Source organism: Protopterus annectens, chromosome 3.part0 (assembly GCF_019279795.1).
Source record: "Protopterus annectens isolate FY-2018-M chromosome 3.part0, PAN1.0, whole genome shotgun sequence".
Taxonomy (NCBI): domain Eukaryota; kingdom Metazoa; phylum Chordata; order Ceratodontiformes; family Protopteridae; genus Protopterus; species Protopterus annectens.
Genome location: NC_056731.1, coordinates 864499178 through 864514640, shown reverse-complemented (window position 1 = coordinate 864514640; position 15463 = coordinate 864499178).

Here is a 15463-nt window from a genome sequence, read left to right as displayed (position 1 = left end):
ATCAATTTCCGACTCTCACTAGAAAAAATGCCCAGAAATGTTCCAAACAAACAAAACTGCAGCACACTAAACAGTATTAACTGACTAGCAGTAAATGTACATTAAAAGCACACAAATGGACTGGATTAAATAAAAACAACTTCCCTAATGCTTTTGAGAGCAGTCGGATGGTCAAATCTAGTTAGAAATGGGCAATCCAATGACAGCGAGTGGCAAAGAAATATAGCACAGAACAGCCCAGCCAAACAAAGTAGCAGGTTAGTTTAAAAGCTGCATCTAGAAGTCACAGTTACCCTCATTACAGTTGTACAGAAGCATGTAAGAAATGTGTAGATATAGACAGCCTATAAAGACTAGTAGAACTGCAGCACTGCACTATGAAGGTTAGGTGGTGTCCTATTGTTTCTCTATGGTGTCCACAGTGTGATAACTGAACATGCATCCTTGTGCATGAGTCTACCATTTTGTTCCTCAACTGGACCTCAGTAGTGCTCATGGCTTCCTGATGTACTGTAAACTGTAGGGTACTTGTTAGACATGCTAAGGAAAGTAAGATTTGTTTTGTTTTTCCTTCATAGAGATTTTTCTGAGTGCCTGCAGGGGAGGCATGATAGCCTTTTATGAAGTGTAGATGACTGGCATGAGCTTGCAAGGATTCTGAATGATGTCACTTCAGTCGCCCAGTCTGGTAAGCAGTACTGGCTTGAGTATAGTGACCAGTGGTAGCATCTTCCAGACTTGCTTCAACAATGAGAGGCAGAGATTACAGAATGAGTACCAGACATGGAGACATTTTTCTCCTTTTATTGTATTTCCTGTTGTATATTGAGTCCTGAGGTGTGCATACTTTCTTTTTCAGTAAATAAGGAGTATGAAATAAACATGGCAGGAAATAGCAGGAGCCAGAAATGACTCTCCTAACAGTGGGACATATAAGCCATGCATGGCTGATGTGTATGCTTCTTGGTTTCCAAAGGCTGCTAGGTCTGCCTCTCAGCAAGGAGGTGGAGGTCTCCCAGCTGAAGGTGACCTGAAGGGATTGCATCTCTGGCCAATTGTCAGGAAAGGGATGGAGACTCCTCTTCTATTATAAGCTAAGTGGGTCTCCCATCATCTGTTGCAGAGGTGGGTATCATTAGAGGTGTGCCGACAGCGGAATACTCACTTCAGCACAGTGGAGTGCCATCCGGCATAACTGGCCAAGATGCACAATCAGCAGGCCCTGACCTCTGGGCCTTCAGAGGTGTGGCCTGCCTATGACACTGGTCATCAAGGTAACCTGTTTGCTAGATGTTGCTCTCTAAGCCAGTTTTGCATCAGGCCATGGTTCCTACCTCATCCTAATCTGGAGCCCTGCCCCTTAGCAACCCTATGCAACCATTTCATTGATATTGTCCTACTATGCAGGGGTTACTGCAGATCTAATTAGCTTTGAGCCATGTCATATTATTAGCTCCGTGCCATCTAATGCTGGGAAGGTGCACAGAGCTTGTCAAATGTATCCTAAACAGAGAATGAACATGTGGGCAGCAGGGAAGTCAGCTACATAAACATTTATATGTCCTACAAATGCAATAAATATCGTTATTGTTATTTGATAAACCTATGCAAATCATAAACCTGTCTTGGAGCATACAAGTGACAAAAAATTAAGTGATGCCATGCAGAAGGTACTGATAACTGTCAAGACAGTTGCTCATGGAATACTGTGTTCAAATCCTTGTGACTCTCTATAAATTGAAGCAAGATCATCATCATCAATCCCTTTTTCCTATTTTCTACATGGGGTCAGGGTGTCATGTCAACTGTCATCATCTCTCTTGATTGAGTGCCACTCTCCTACTTTCTTCGACAGTCATGCCTTACTGTCATAGGTCTTCTCTCACACAATCCAGCCATCTCTTTGCTGGATGCCCTCATTTCTTCTTGCTTTCTTTCTGTCTGTTCCAAATCTTCTTCACCAGATTATCTTCTGCTTTTCTGTACATGTGCCAAAACCATTATAATCAGTATTGTTTGACCTTTTATATAACTAGAGATACTTTGGCTTCTGCTCTGATGTCCTTATTTCTTCATCTGTCCCACACTGAGCATTTTATCACCCTTCTCAGGCACTTCATCTCCATCATCACTAGCTTCCTCAACTGCTACATCTTTACTGCCCAGGTTTCTGTACCATACGGTGGTATTGGTCACACCACTGTTTTGTACACCTCACTTTTCAGTTTCTTTGGCATTCTTTGTCGTAAACTACATCTGACACTCTATGCCAATTGACTGCAGCCCCTCTGAGTGTAGCTTTGACCTCGTCATTCAGTCTTTTCTTCTCCTCTACTGTCCGTCCCAGATACTTGAACCTGTTAACCTGTTCCACTAGTTTCCCTTATATCTCAGTTTTCAGCTTCATCTAATTTCCACCATGCTGCCATTACAACTGTCTTACCTGTACTGCATTTCATCCCATATCCCTTCACTTTTGCATTCCATTCCCCTATACCTGCTGACGTTCTTGCTTAGAGTCTGCCTACAATGCCACATAGTCTGAGTACAGCAGCTAAATGAGCACATTTACTAACCAGCAAAACAGCAAATTATAGATTTTCATAAAGTATTTCTACTGAATCCATCTGTAATACTATATATTTTTTGTTTAGTGCAATCAGAACTACAAGGATATCCTGACTTCCTTCAAATTGTTACATTTGATGATTGTGCACTGTTTTTCTCTTTGGGGATGGGAACTTTGCTCAGCCTTTGCAAATAATTACTTTGAAATTACTGCTTTGTGCTATGTGTTGCATACCTTACCTGCATTTCTAGTCAGATCATGCAATAATGCATTAATCAATGCACTTTTAAATTCTGAAAGTAAGGCTCTGAACAATGCATTTCCTCACTAACCTCTGTGCTGGTCATTCAGTCCCCACCACTCTCTACCTATGGTGGGGTGGCTGAATTCAGCCATCTTGTACATGCAGTTAATGTTTTGTAATAAATTCCTAGCTTACACAACTATCACATTACTAAATAGTGAGTGGCCTGCACAAATCAATGCATTTTTTAAAATCTGTCTGCCTGCAGTACAAATAACTAACAAGCTAAGATCTACAGTATATGAAATAATGCAACAAAGCTAATATGTTCTTATCTGTTTGTGTATGAATACAGATATGTGTACATGCATATACATATTTACATGTATATGTATAGTCCTGCACATTTACACTTTTATAATTAAATGTATACTTATATATACTGTTTTGCTCATGCATATATATTTGTATTTATACACAGAAACATGTCTATACATAAACATGCCATATTTGTATACAGAAGAATTTCTGTTTACAGGTACATGTATGGCTGCTCATACCTTTGGATTGTATATAGATACATATTTACGCTTACACATATACATTTCTTCTTGCATTTAGCTGCATTTATGCAGTATTTATCTGGTATATTTTTTTAAAAACTATTTTGATAAGATCAAAAAAAGTGTTAAAATGCTTACTATGGAACTCTGGCCTTCTTGCTCTCACCTGATCTTCTACTCAGCCAGCTGGTTAAGCCTGTACCTCTGTAGGTCATTGTACCTGTGCCAGTACTGGGAACAAGAGATGGTGATCCCTGTCAGGGATTACAGGTGCTCACCCAACTCTTGCCAGATGTCAACATCTTTCAACTCTATGCCAGGTACTGATCTTTTGATCTACCCATGGTACAGCTCCTGCATGAGGTAGACCATGATTTTGGTCTTCTTATCAGATGAGCATGGAGCTCGACCTTGTGCCTTCACAGGTGCTATCATCTTTTAAAGTGCCAGTACCAAAGTGAAAAGCATAAGTGCAAGGCTGTGGTTCACAGGCTTGGAGCCACACCATGTGGGGTGTGACATCACAAACCAAACCCAACTACCAAGTAAGGCCATTAAGTATGGAATGCTATTATTGGCAAATTTCGTTTTATCAAACTGCTTTGTCACATAGCTATGTTTTTTTTAGGGAATAGTTTTAGATTTCATTGCTATGGCAAATGAAAGTAAGTTATTAAATCATTATTTTATCATTTACTTAAATGTGTTTCTTCTTCTGTATAGTAATGTTGCTATTTTTAATTGTACAAATAACTTGAGGTCATGCATAACCCATTTTTGTAAGCATGGGTTTCTAATTCTTGCATCAGCAAATATTTATTTTTACTTCACTTCACTTTATAACTAAATCTTCTTGTTGGTGTCACTTTGACATAATAGAAACTACTAAGTATTTTGAGTTTGTAAGGTGCATCACAGAATGAAGGATGGGCATGGACTAGGCTTCACGATTATATAAACGTGACTGCTGTTGACGCCATTTTATCTTTTATATGCGTAGAGAAATTTGAGATATATTAGGATTGCTTGTACATTCCTGAGGGCACCTTGTCTCAGTGCTTTTCAGCTCAGCTCACCACAACTACCAGAGGCCTAGTTACTTAGATCTGTTGACATACACACTCACATATTACTGTGATTCATAGAGATAAAAGCCAAAATCCACAAAAAGGACAAAAATACCAACTAGTAACAAATGAAACAGACCACGGTGACACAGGAACCAAACTTTATTAAATCATTGAACGCTTTCGTCCTGGTATAATGGACTTCATCAGAATAAAATATACAAGCACAAATCAAGTTATATAGTGAAATTAACATCACATGCTAAATCTACCTAACCAATCATGTTACAGAATAGCTTAAACACCTACCAAGGTAAAATTAACTTATTCACTACTGGCACAAATTACACTAACCATGAATACTAAATATAAAATACATATATACCCAGACATAAATTATCAATAAAAAAACTTATCAAACTACACTACCTAAACATAAATAAAGTTATATAACATATACAAAAAATATATATTCTCAATAAATATCTAAAACTTCTTTTATAATATTATAATATTATAACAAAAAAATTAGTTTTCAATTTCAATATACTATTCAGAGAAACATGTTCATTTAAACCGGGGGGAGGGGGGTACCATAGCATTAGTACAAAGAATCCATTGTAGTTCTAAATAGTCTAAATATTCTGCTTCAGGTCCCCCCCTAGAACCCAGGTCACATTGATCAATAATGCAAAACTTAAACATGTGATCTTTATTCTCTAAGGTGTGTTTAAACAGGGCATTCTTTAAATTAATTTTTTTAATTTCATACAGATGTTGATATATTCTGTCTTTCAAAGCCCTTTTTGTTTTTCCTATATAAAAGCTATCACACGGTTGACACTTAGCGATATAAACCACAACTTTGGAGAAACAATAAAACTTACCTGGAATATTAGTGTCCATGTACCCCCTAATGTTTACACTATTGCACACATTTGCTAACATTTGTTTGGAATAAGACATATATCATCCCTTTTAACCAGGATTTTTATTCCATATGCAATATACTTAGAAGGAACTGGGACCTTTTTAGGGTTGACACAGAATATTTACAAGCTGTAGGAGATAAGCCTAACATAGTACATAGGAAAGAAAGTAGTTTTAAAGAAATGTTAGAAAGGGAAGGAAGGAAAAATGCAATGGGGAAAATGCTTAATTGTGGGACTTGTGCTCAATGTAATAACATTTTGGTGCGCGATAGTATAAATATTAGGGGGTACATGGACATTAATATTCCAAGTACATTTTATTGTTTCTCCAAAGCTGTGGTTTACATCACTAAGTGTTAACCATGTGATAGTTTTTATATAGGAAAAACAAAAAGGGCTTTGAAAGACAGAATATACCAACATCTGTATGAAATTAAAAAAACAGATTTAAAGAATGTCCTGTTTAAACACACCTTAGAGAATAAAGATCACGTTTTTAAGTTTTGTATTATTGATCAATGTAACCTGGGTTCTGGGGGGGACCTGAAGCAGATTATTTAGAATATTTAGAACTACAATGGATTCTGTGTACAAATGCTACAGTATCCCCTGGTTTAAATGAACAGGTTTCTCTGAGTAGTATATTGAAATTGAAAGTGAATTTTCTGTTTTAATATTATAATATTATAAAATAATTTTTAGATATTTATTGAGAAGATATACATGTTTATATGTTATATAACTTTATTTATGTTTAAGTGATGTAGTTTGATAAGTTTTTTTATTGATATTTATGTCTGGGTATAGATGTATTTTATATTTCATAGGTTCATAGGGTCAAAGGTGTGTACTAGGCCAATGGCCCTGGGGCCTTTATAAGGCTAGCCATAGGATTACCCTGGCATCATGTCACCTGACCTTAGTTCCCAGTGCCTCTGTCGAGTAGAGCCACTGGAGTTATTCCCATGATGAATTTTCTATTTCCCATCCACTCATCAAGATTTCTCTTGAAGAGGGTCAGTGAGGTGCTCTGCTTGACATGTATGGGAAGTCTGTTCCATAGCATGGGCAGTCTCTGGGTTATGAACCTGTCCCTCCAGTACATTCTGTTGATTGTGGTAATGATGTTGAGGTCTCTGGAGTGTGTGGTGCGGGAGGGAGTGGGATTTCTTTAGATGTAACATTTCTAATAGAGCTGGGTCAGACATGGCTTTGTAAGTCAAGCAGAGATCGCCTCTAAGTAGGCGATATGAGACAGAGAATAATTGTAGTTTTTTTAGTCTGTCCATATAGGACATGTGTTTAAGGTCTAGGATCCTCTTTGTGAGGTACTTTTGTGACCTCTTCAGTTGTTGCAGGTGTCTAGTGAGGTACATACCAAATGGAGCATTGTATTAGATGATTGGCCTAATAAGAGAAGAGTAGAGGGAGACAATGGCCTCTTTCTTCCTGGATGCAAACCCCTTAGTAATGAGATTTGCCACATAGAAGGACTTTCTGACCACAGTGACAATGTGGTGATCAAAAGTGAGGTTGCTGTTAACCTGTGTTCCCAGATCTCTTATAACGCCTTCTGTGTTCAATGGACTACCATCGATGGGATAATTCATGGGAACCGTTTTTTTCCCAAAGGGGATGATGACACATTTTTTGGCATCATAATAATAATAATGGTTAATAATAACTCCCAAGTTGCAATCGTCTGCGGACTTTGTCAGCCAGAGTCCCTTCATGTTGGCCTGGACTTCAGAGAAGTAGATACCAAACAGGAGGGGACCCACGACTGAACCTTGTGGGACTCCACTCATGACTAGTCAGCTGTCTGACTTGGAGTCAGCTACTTTCACACTGTGGGTTCTGTCTGTGAGCCAGTTTGCAACCCACCTAGTGATATATGGGTTGATGCCTAGCTTAGTAAGTTTTTCTATGATTCCTGAGTGGGGAATGGTATCAAAGGCCTTGGCCAGATCAAGGTAGGCTGCATGAACCACCTTGCCTTCATCCACAGCTCTGGTGACTGACTCAAAGAAGTCGATCAAGTTGAGCAGGCATGGTCTACCCTTCACAAAACCAAACTGCATGGGATCCAGAGTTTTGAGTTTCCCTATATCCTTGTTTATTTGGTCCATGATGATTCATTCCATAGCTTTGCATATCAGACTCGTCAGGCTAATGGGGCGATAGTTACTATGACCTGTAGTCACTCCTCCTTTGTGGAGAGGGATGACTTTAACTGTGCCACATTTGGTAGGGACAAAGTCTGAGGTAAGGCTGTGATTGAACAGGACACACAAGTGAGGTGCCAGTTCACTCTGTAGTTCATGCAGAACACATCCAGGGATATTGTCAGGTCCCATAGAAGCTGTATTCTTGGCCTTCAACAGTGCTATTTTAACCTGTGCAGCAGTAATACTGGGTGCCTGGCAATCTACTGGTATTGTGGTATTGGTCCTTTGGGGGGGAGGTAAAGTTGGCACTGAATCTGTCGACCAATATATTGGCAATATCTGTTGGCTCGGTATAGGAGGTACCATTATGCAGTAACTCAGAGCAAATCTGGGTATTGCCATGGAGATTGTTTACATAACTATAGAAGGCCTTGTGGTTGTCTTTACTATCTGCTTCAATTCTGTTTTCATAGCTAGTTTAGAGAATTTGATGAGGGATCTCAACTTTTCATTGAGGCTGATAAGGGAGGTTTTCCAGTCTTGGGAATTCACCTTATTCCACATCAGTTTCCTCTTTCTGTTGTAGAGTTTGTTTATGGCAGGGGACCACCAGATTGGCTTCCTTTTTTTTTGGAGGAGAGCGTCTTCGTTCTATTGGGTATGGCGAGATCTATGCATTTGTGTACATGTTCATACAGTGCATTGGTGTATGATTTGGTGGTTATGCAACTATTCTCCATTTGCTTGGGTGCCATGAAGTTAGCCACCTCAGTTTTTAGGAGCCCAAAGTTAGCTTTGGAGAAGTTCTTCATGGTGGTTACCTTTGTGGAGTGGGGGTGGGAGGGTGGGTGGGAGGGATATGGATTTCCAAGGTGATTCGTTTGTGGTCGGATCTAACCAGGGAGGAGTTGACTATTGGTGTAAAGCAGCAGTTGCCCATGTTAATAATGACCAGGTCAAGGATGTTGATACCTCTAGTGGGGGTAAGAACGAGCTGGTCCAGGGCATTGGAATTAATGAATTCCAGGAAACATTGGACAAATGTATTGGCATATGAGTAGTTTTCCCAGTTAATGAAGGAGTAGTTGAAGTCACCCAGTATGAGAGTGTTAGGTTGAATTATATTCTCCAGGATGCTTAGGAATATGGAGTGTGAGTCTTGGGACATGGTTGGGAACATATATCAGGCTATGACCTGAATCGCTGTCTCACCCAGTGTTAGCTGCACCTGAAGTTTCTCTGATGTGTTATGTTAGGCTACCAGTCTGGAGGTGTGCACATCCTTTATGAATATGGAAACACCACCGCCTTTGGAGCTTCAGTCCAAGTTCTGGGGCCGAAAGGTGTGGAATGAGTTATAGCCTGGTAGTGCAGGGGTGCTTTCTGTGGGTCTATATTAAATAAGCGAACACTTAAAAAAGTGAATGCTTAAAAAAGTGAACGCTTATTCATCGACCCTAATTCAGCGAACACTGAAAATGCCAAACACTAGGAAGAGCGATTTTTTTTCCCTAGGAAAAATTGCTGTTCCACCAAAAAAAAATATATAAATAAATAAATAAATAAATAAATAAATAAATAAACTTAAAACAGTATTTAATGTGGGGGGCAAAGCCCCCCACACCCTCTACTTAAATATACCAACTCTGAGATCGCACCACAGTGGAAGAAATGGCAAACTCCCAAAACCGGCTCAGCGATTTTTTTGCCTTAGAAAAGGTGTTTGGGATTTTCAGCATTCACTGAAATAGGGTCGATGAATCAGTGTTCGCTTTTTTAAGCATTTGCTGATTCAATATAGACCCCATTCTGCTGCCTTGAACTAGGTCTCTGTTACAGCACAAATGTCGATGTTTTCCATTTTAAGGAGTGCTTCGAGCGAGTGCATTTTGAGAGTAAGTATTCATGGTTAGTGTAATTTGTGCCAGTAATGAATAGGTTAATTTTACCTTGGTAGGTGTTTAAGGTATTCTGTAACATGATTGGTTAGGTAAGTTTAGCATGTGATGTTAATTTTACAAAATAAGTTGATTTGTGCTTTTATATTTTATTCTGATGAAGTCCATTATACTGGGATGAAAGCACTCAATGATTTAATAAATTTTGGTTGGTGTTTCACTGTGGTCTGCTTAACTTGTTACCATTTCATAGAAATAAGTGTAACTTAGCCTAGTTTGTATACTAAACATGTAAATTAACCTGATTTTACATAAACAATTTAAAATTGCCATATTTAGTTGTGATCATTCAACTTAGGTGGCAGTTTTTTTTGCGAAAGTGCAAAGATTGCAAACCACAAAAAAAGCATGTGATCGTGCAGCCTAGAACATGTGCCATCATTTGGTTTAAATGCAAAGATTACAAAGTAAGATAAGAATAGCAATAAGATTATGTTATAAATTATTGTGAAGAAGTACATATTGAGTTTACAGAGCAGTTATTACTAGGTGAATTGTGTTTTTCATTGATGTGACTGCCAGGTACAGTTAATTCATGTTAATAGAGATGACACGAGTGTCACTTATAAAGGGAATTCATGACAGAAGCACTTAAAATTTATGGGGAAGTACTACTGATGACAATGGGAAAGACAAATGTTTGCATTTTTTTGTACTTATAGAGAATGCTTTACAGGGAAATAGTCTGATGCATTTTCAGCAATGTATTTTGTTTTCAGGATGCATGTTGCTTTACTTTGACATTTGAGACTATCACTCATTATTATTTATTTTTATTTTTTATTTTATTTACATTTGTTGACCGTGAGTGTCCGACTGGATATAGGTCCATTTTCAGCGGAGGCCTGGGGAGAAAAGCTCCACAGTTAAAATATACAGACAGTAGTTACCTTGGATTTGCATAGCGATTAACAATTTGATTAACATAGCAATTAATTACAAACATAGTTACAGATGAAGAACAGTACATCAGTAGACAACTAGAATCTTTATCTGCGAAGTACATAACAGACATTAACAATTGTTACAATAAGAAGTTCCTGCAGTTTAATAAGTAGTAGGCTTATGAGCATCTGAGCTTGCTATAATCATGGTAGTTAGTGGGGTGGAAAGAAAGGTCATGGTTGGATGGGGTGGGTGATATTAGAGTAGGAGTTGCAAGGGCATAGCCAGCATGTTTTTAGGTGCTCTTTTAGTAAAGTTTTGAAGTGGGTGCATGATGGTACGGCGGTAAGTGTGGGTGGGAGTGAGTTCCATAATTTGGCTATGGCGCAAGAGAATAGTGCTTCACCAGCAGAGTTATTGGCTTTAATGATCTGCAAGTGATTTTTGTTGCTGGATCTTAGTGGTCTGGTGGTGCGATAGGGTTGGAGTGGATTTTGGAGGGATGGGACATTTAGCGGATGGTTTTACTAGTTTGTGGGAGAGTGTGAGTTGATACCATTGAAGGAGGTGAGGGAGTTCAAGCCAGCCCAGTTTAGTAATTGAGAGACAGTGGTGACTATGGTAGGATGCCCCTGTGGCGAATTTGGCGATTTTGTTGTAGCACGTCTCTAGCTTGTTTAGATCGCATTGCCTTAGGTTGGTATATATTGGAAAGGCATAATGTAGAGTGGAGATAAGGTGGGAATTTGCTACTGAACTCTTTGCTGCTTTGGTGAGAAGTTGCTTATTTCTGTATAATGCTCCTAGTTTATTGTGGACTTTTTTATTGTCATGGATATGTGAATGTCAAATTTTAGTTTATTGTCTATTTCCACTCCTAGCAATTTGGTGTGTTCAGTTGGGTATATAGTGGTGTTGTCTTTTGCTGTGATGTTAAAGTGAGAGTTGTTTTGAGTATGTTTGTTGGGTTGGAAGATGAGTAGTTTAGTTTTGTTTGGGTTGAGTATTAATTGGCCATCCGATAACCAAGTTTCAACAGAGGAAAAGGCTTCCTGTGTGACTTTTTGCAGTTTTTGTAGGGACTGGGCTGAGCAGATTATGGTTGAGTCATCTGCGTATTGTATGAGTGCGCCATGTTTTGGTGGCAGAGGCTAGATTATTGGTGAAAATAAAGAAGAGTAGGGGTCCAAGGATGGATCCTTGGGGAACCCCTATAGAGACAGGTAGTTGGGGAGATATGTCATTCTGCCATACAATGGATTGTTGGCGGTTAGACAGGTAACTCTGAAACCAGTTGGTGACTGATTGAGAGAAGGATAGGTTATTGAGGACAGAGATGAGTTGTTTGTGTGGGACCATGTCAAATGCTTTAGATAGGTCTATGAAAGTAGCAGAGGAGAGATAGCCATTGTTGTTATGCTGAAGGATAGTGTTAGTAAAGGAGAGTAAGGCAGTGGTGGTGCTATGGTTTGGTCAGAAACCATGCTGAGAATTGGAAAGGAGGTTGTTAGTAAGGAGGTAGTCTGAGACCTGAGAGTGAGTGCATCTCTCTAGTATTTTGGAGAGTGAAGAGAGAATAGCTATGGGGCAGTAATTGGCTAGTTCTGTGGAGGGGCCGCCTTTGTGGAGGGAAATTATATGTGATACTTTCCATAGTGTGGGAACGTAACTTTCTGACAGAGATCGGTTAATCAAGATGGATACTGGGTAGACCAGAACATCAGCTGCGATTTGTAGGCATTCACTTGGGAGGTTGTCTGCTGCTAATTTGGTGGGCTTAAGCTTAATTAAGAGTTTTTTTATGTTGGAGGTAGGTACAGGAGAAAAAGAGAAGGCAGTGGGGAGATTACTAGTTGAAGGTGTGGGTTGGAGTGGAGGGGGGGTTGTGGTGTTTAGATAGTGATAGTATGGTTTGTGTGAAGTGTGTGTCGAATGAGGTAGCAATATTTTCGGGGGAATGAGGGATGTTAGGAGGAGGGTACTGACTTTACCTGGGTGGAAGATTGAGTGTATGGACGACCAGAATTGTTTGGGGCTGTGTTGGGAGGAGACTAGGGCAGACTGGTAGTATTGGAATTTGTCCTGTTTTATTAGCTTTTTGACTCTATTGCGTAGTTCTAGGAATTTCTGTCTAGTTGAGGGGGTTTTGGTTTTGCGCCAGTGCTCCCAGGCTTTATCCCTGTTTTTTCATTTCTGACTTAGTGGTTTTCTGTAGCCATGGGGAGGGTTGTGCTTTGGTTCTGGAAAGTCTTATGGAGGCATGGTAATTAAAGATGCTCAGGAAGGTAGTATTAAAAAATTCAAATGTGTCATCAAGATTCAGGTACTTTAGAGGATGCCAGTTACATTCTCTGAGGGATGAGATGAATGTGAGTGGGTTAAAGTTTAGTTTTTTTACGTATTTGATGGTAGATGACAGGTTTAGCTTGGTATAGGTATTTTTTGACTAGGAATGTTGGGAAGTGATCACTGAAGCTATCTGATAAGCAGCCTGTTATATATGACTGGGGGCTCTTACTGACTAGTATCCAATCGAGGGTAGTGTACTGGAGTTTTTATTTATCCTGGTTGGTGACTGGACTAGTTGGGTGAAGCCATGAAGGTTTACATGATGGGTTGGATGTTTGCCAGAACAGGATTGCCAGTCAATATTGAAATCACCTAAAATTATAGTTTCTTGGGGGAGATGGTGGGTAGACCAGCTGAGGAGGTTTTCTAGTGGAGGGATGTTTTGGCCAAGTGGGAAGTAGCATCCAGTTATGTTGATGGTTTTGTTCTGGTTTATTTTGAGGTTGGTATATATTATTTCTTCATTGCCTACTTATGGAGCTGATGATTTTAAGATCTGGAAGTTTAGATGCTGTTTAAATATTATAGCTACACTGCCTCCTTTTTTGTTTAGCTGGTCTACTCTTAGTATGCTGTAACCAGTAGGGAGGATTTGCTCACTGGTAATGTGAGGTTTTAGCCAGGTTTCTGTCAGGATGACTATATCTGTGGAGTACAAGTCTATGGTGGCATGGAGTTCATGGACTTTGTTGGATATACTTCTAATATTTAGGCTTAGTAGAAGCAAGTCACTTGGCTTTCTATTGGCTGTGATATGGGAGAAGTTGTGGTTTCTAGTCTGATTATAAGGATTGGGGTTGGAGATGGTAGCGCCAGGGTTGGGGTGGATGTCTCCACTTAGGGCTAGTTTTGATATGCATGAGGTTATTAGTTTTCTCAGTTTTTGAATGTGTTTGTTATTAGGGAAACGTTATAATTGTGTCTGTGGGTAATAGGTATGGTGGGAGGGTTACTATGTTAAGTTTTAGGGATGTTTTATGTTTGAGTAATATAGTTGCTAGAATATGCAGGGGGGTGCATAGGGATAGTTCTTGAGTTGGTGGGAGGGGAGCTGAGTGAGGGTGAGACATGAGTGGTGGTGTGAGTAGTAGTACAGTGGTAGTGGTTGAGTGGGGGAATGATGGTGTTTTGGTAGGATGTAAGATATGCAAGGAGAGTACACGCAGTGAGCATAGGTAAGGTATGCTTGTTCATGTTAGCTGAGAAGGAGTGACAGTAGTGGGAACATGGAGGAGGTAGTGTTGGGTTTAGTGCCGTGGCTGGCTATTGGAATGATGGGAGGGGGTTGTGAGTGTAATAAAGGTAGGACCACTGGGGGCAGGAGGGAATAGGGGGCAGGGTGGGGAGTGAAGTGGGTAGAGACCCTGTTAGTTGCTCTTATGAGGGGTCTGGAAACAAGCAGGTAACAGAGTAAACTGGTAAATGAACATATGATAGTGAATGTGGAGACTCAGGTAGGTACCCTGTATTTCCACAACTATCAGTGCCCCAGTTCAGGCAGTTTTAATAAGTTCTATGGCAGAGCTGAGCATGAGGTGCTCAAAGGGTGGTTGTAGTTTTAAAAATGGGGCCTGCCACAGGTAATATTTATTAACTTTGGGATTGGCTTAAGGGAATAAACAAGGAAGGGGGAGGGGGAGAACAAGGGTGTGAGCCGGCAGTTCTTTTGTACTTCTGCTAATGAGCCAAAACAAAGACATTTATGTTTAACAATCAGAATTGACCAAGAACTGCTCTGAAACTGTAAGTCATTTCTTAATCATTTCTCAGGTGGAAAAACAGGATAACCTTGTATCAGTAGGCTACTGTGGTCTCAGTTTAAATTAACAAACACACAGTATTTATCAGTTATGGATACTATTTGCTAACGAAAATGGAAGATGAGAGTGTGTGTGTGTGTGTGTGTGTGTGTGTGTGTGTGTGTGTGTGTGTGTGTGTGGTGTGGGGGGCTGCTTACAAGCCAAAACAGAGTGCTCTCCAGGGGATAATGAATATTGGCTCAAACAGGTAGACATACTCAAAGTTAACTTTAGCTGTTTGCAGACAGTCCAGACCCGGACTGCGCTTTTCTTATAAGAATGATAAAGGTGGTACCACAACTGAATACTTAAGAGTGGTGTTAAGTTCAAAGTTAACTTTAGCTGTTTGCAGACAGTTTAGACCCGGACTGCGCATTTCTTATAAGAATGATAAAGGTGGTACCGCAGTTGAATACTTAAGAGTGGTGTTTGGTTCAAAGGTGGAGGTTCACACATGACAGTATAAATACATAAACATGGCATGGGAATGATTTCTACTCTGTTAGCAGTGGCAGAAGATGGCGGTGTGATGGTAGGTGTTTGCAAAACTGTTGTGCATTTGTGGATGATGCTGTACAGAATATTACAACACAATGTTAACTGGGTGAAGTTGGACTTGCAGTATGTGCATATGAATATGGGTGTTGTGTCACTATAAATGTTTTTGTAATCAGATCTTTGATTTATTTATGATGAAAGCAGGCATTGCTGTGATCTTTGGCTGATGAGTGAATGTTTTATTTTAGTTTTAAATGGTAAAAGATCACATGCACCGAAGCTGTTTCTTGTCACATGTGTATTAATATAGATATATATAGATATATAGATATATATATACATATATATATATATATATATATATATATATATATATATATATATATATATGTGTGTGTGTGTGTGTGTGTATAAACACCCAAACGTTGCCA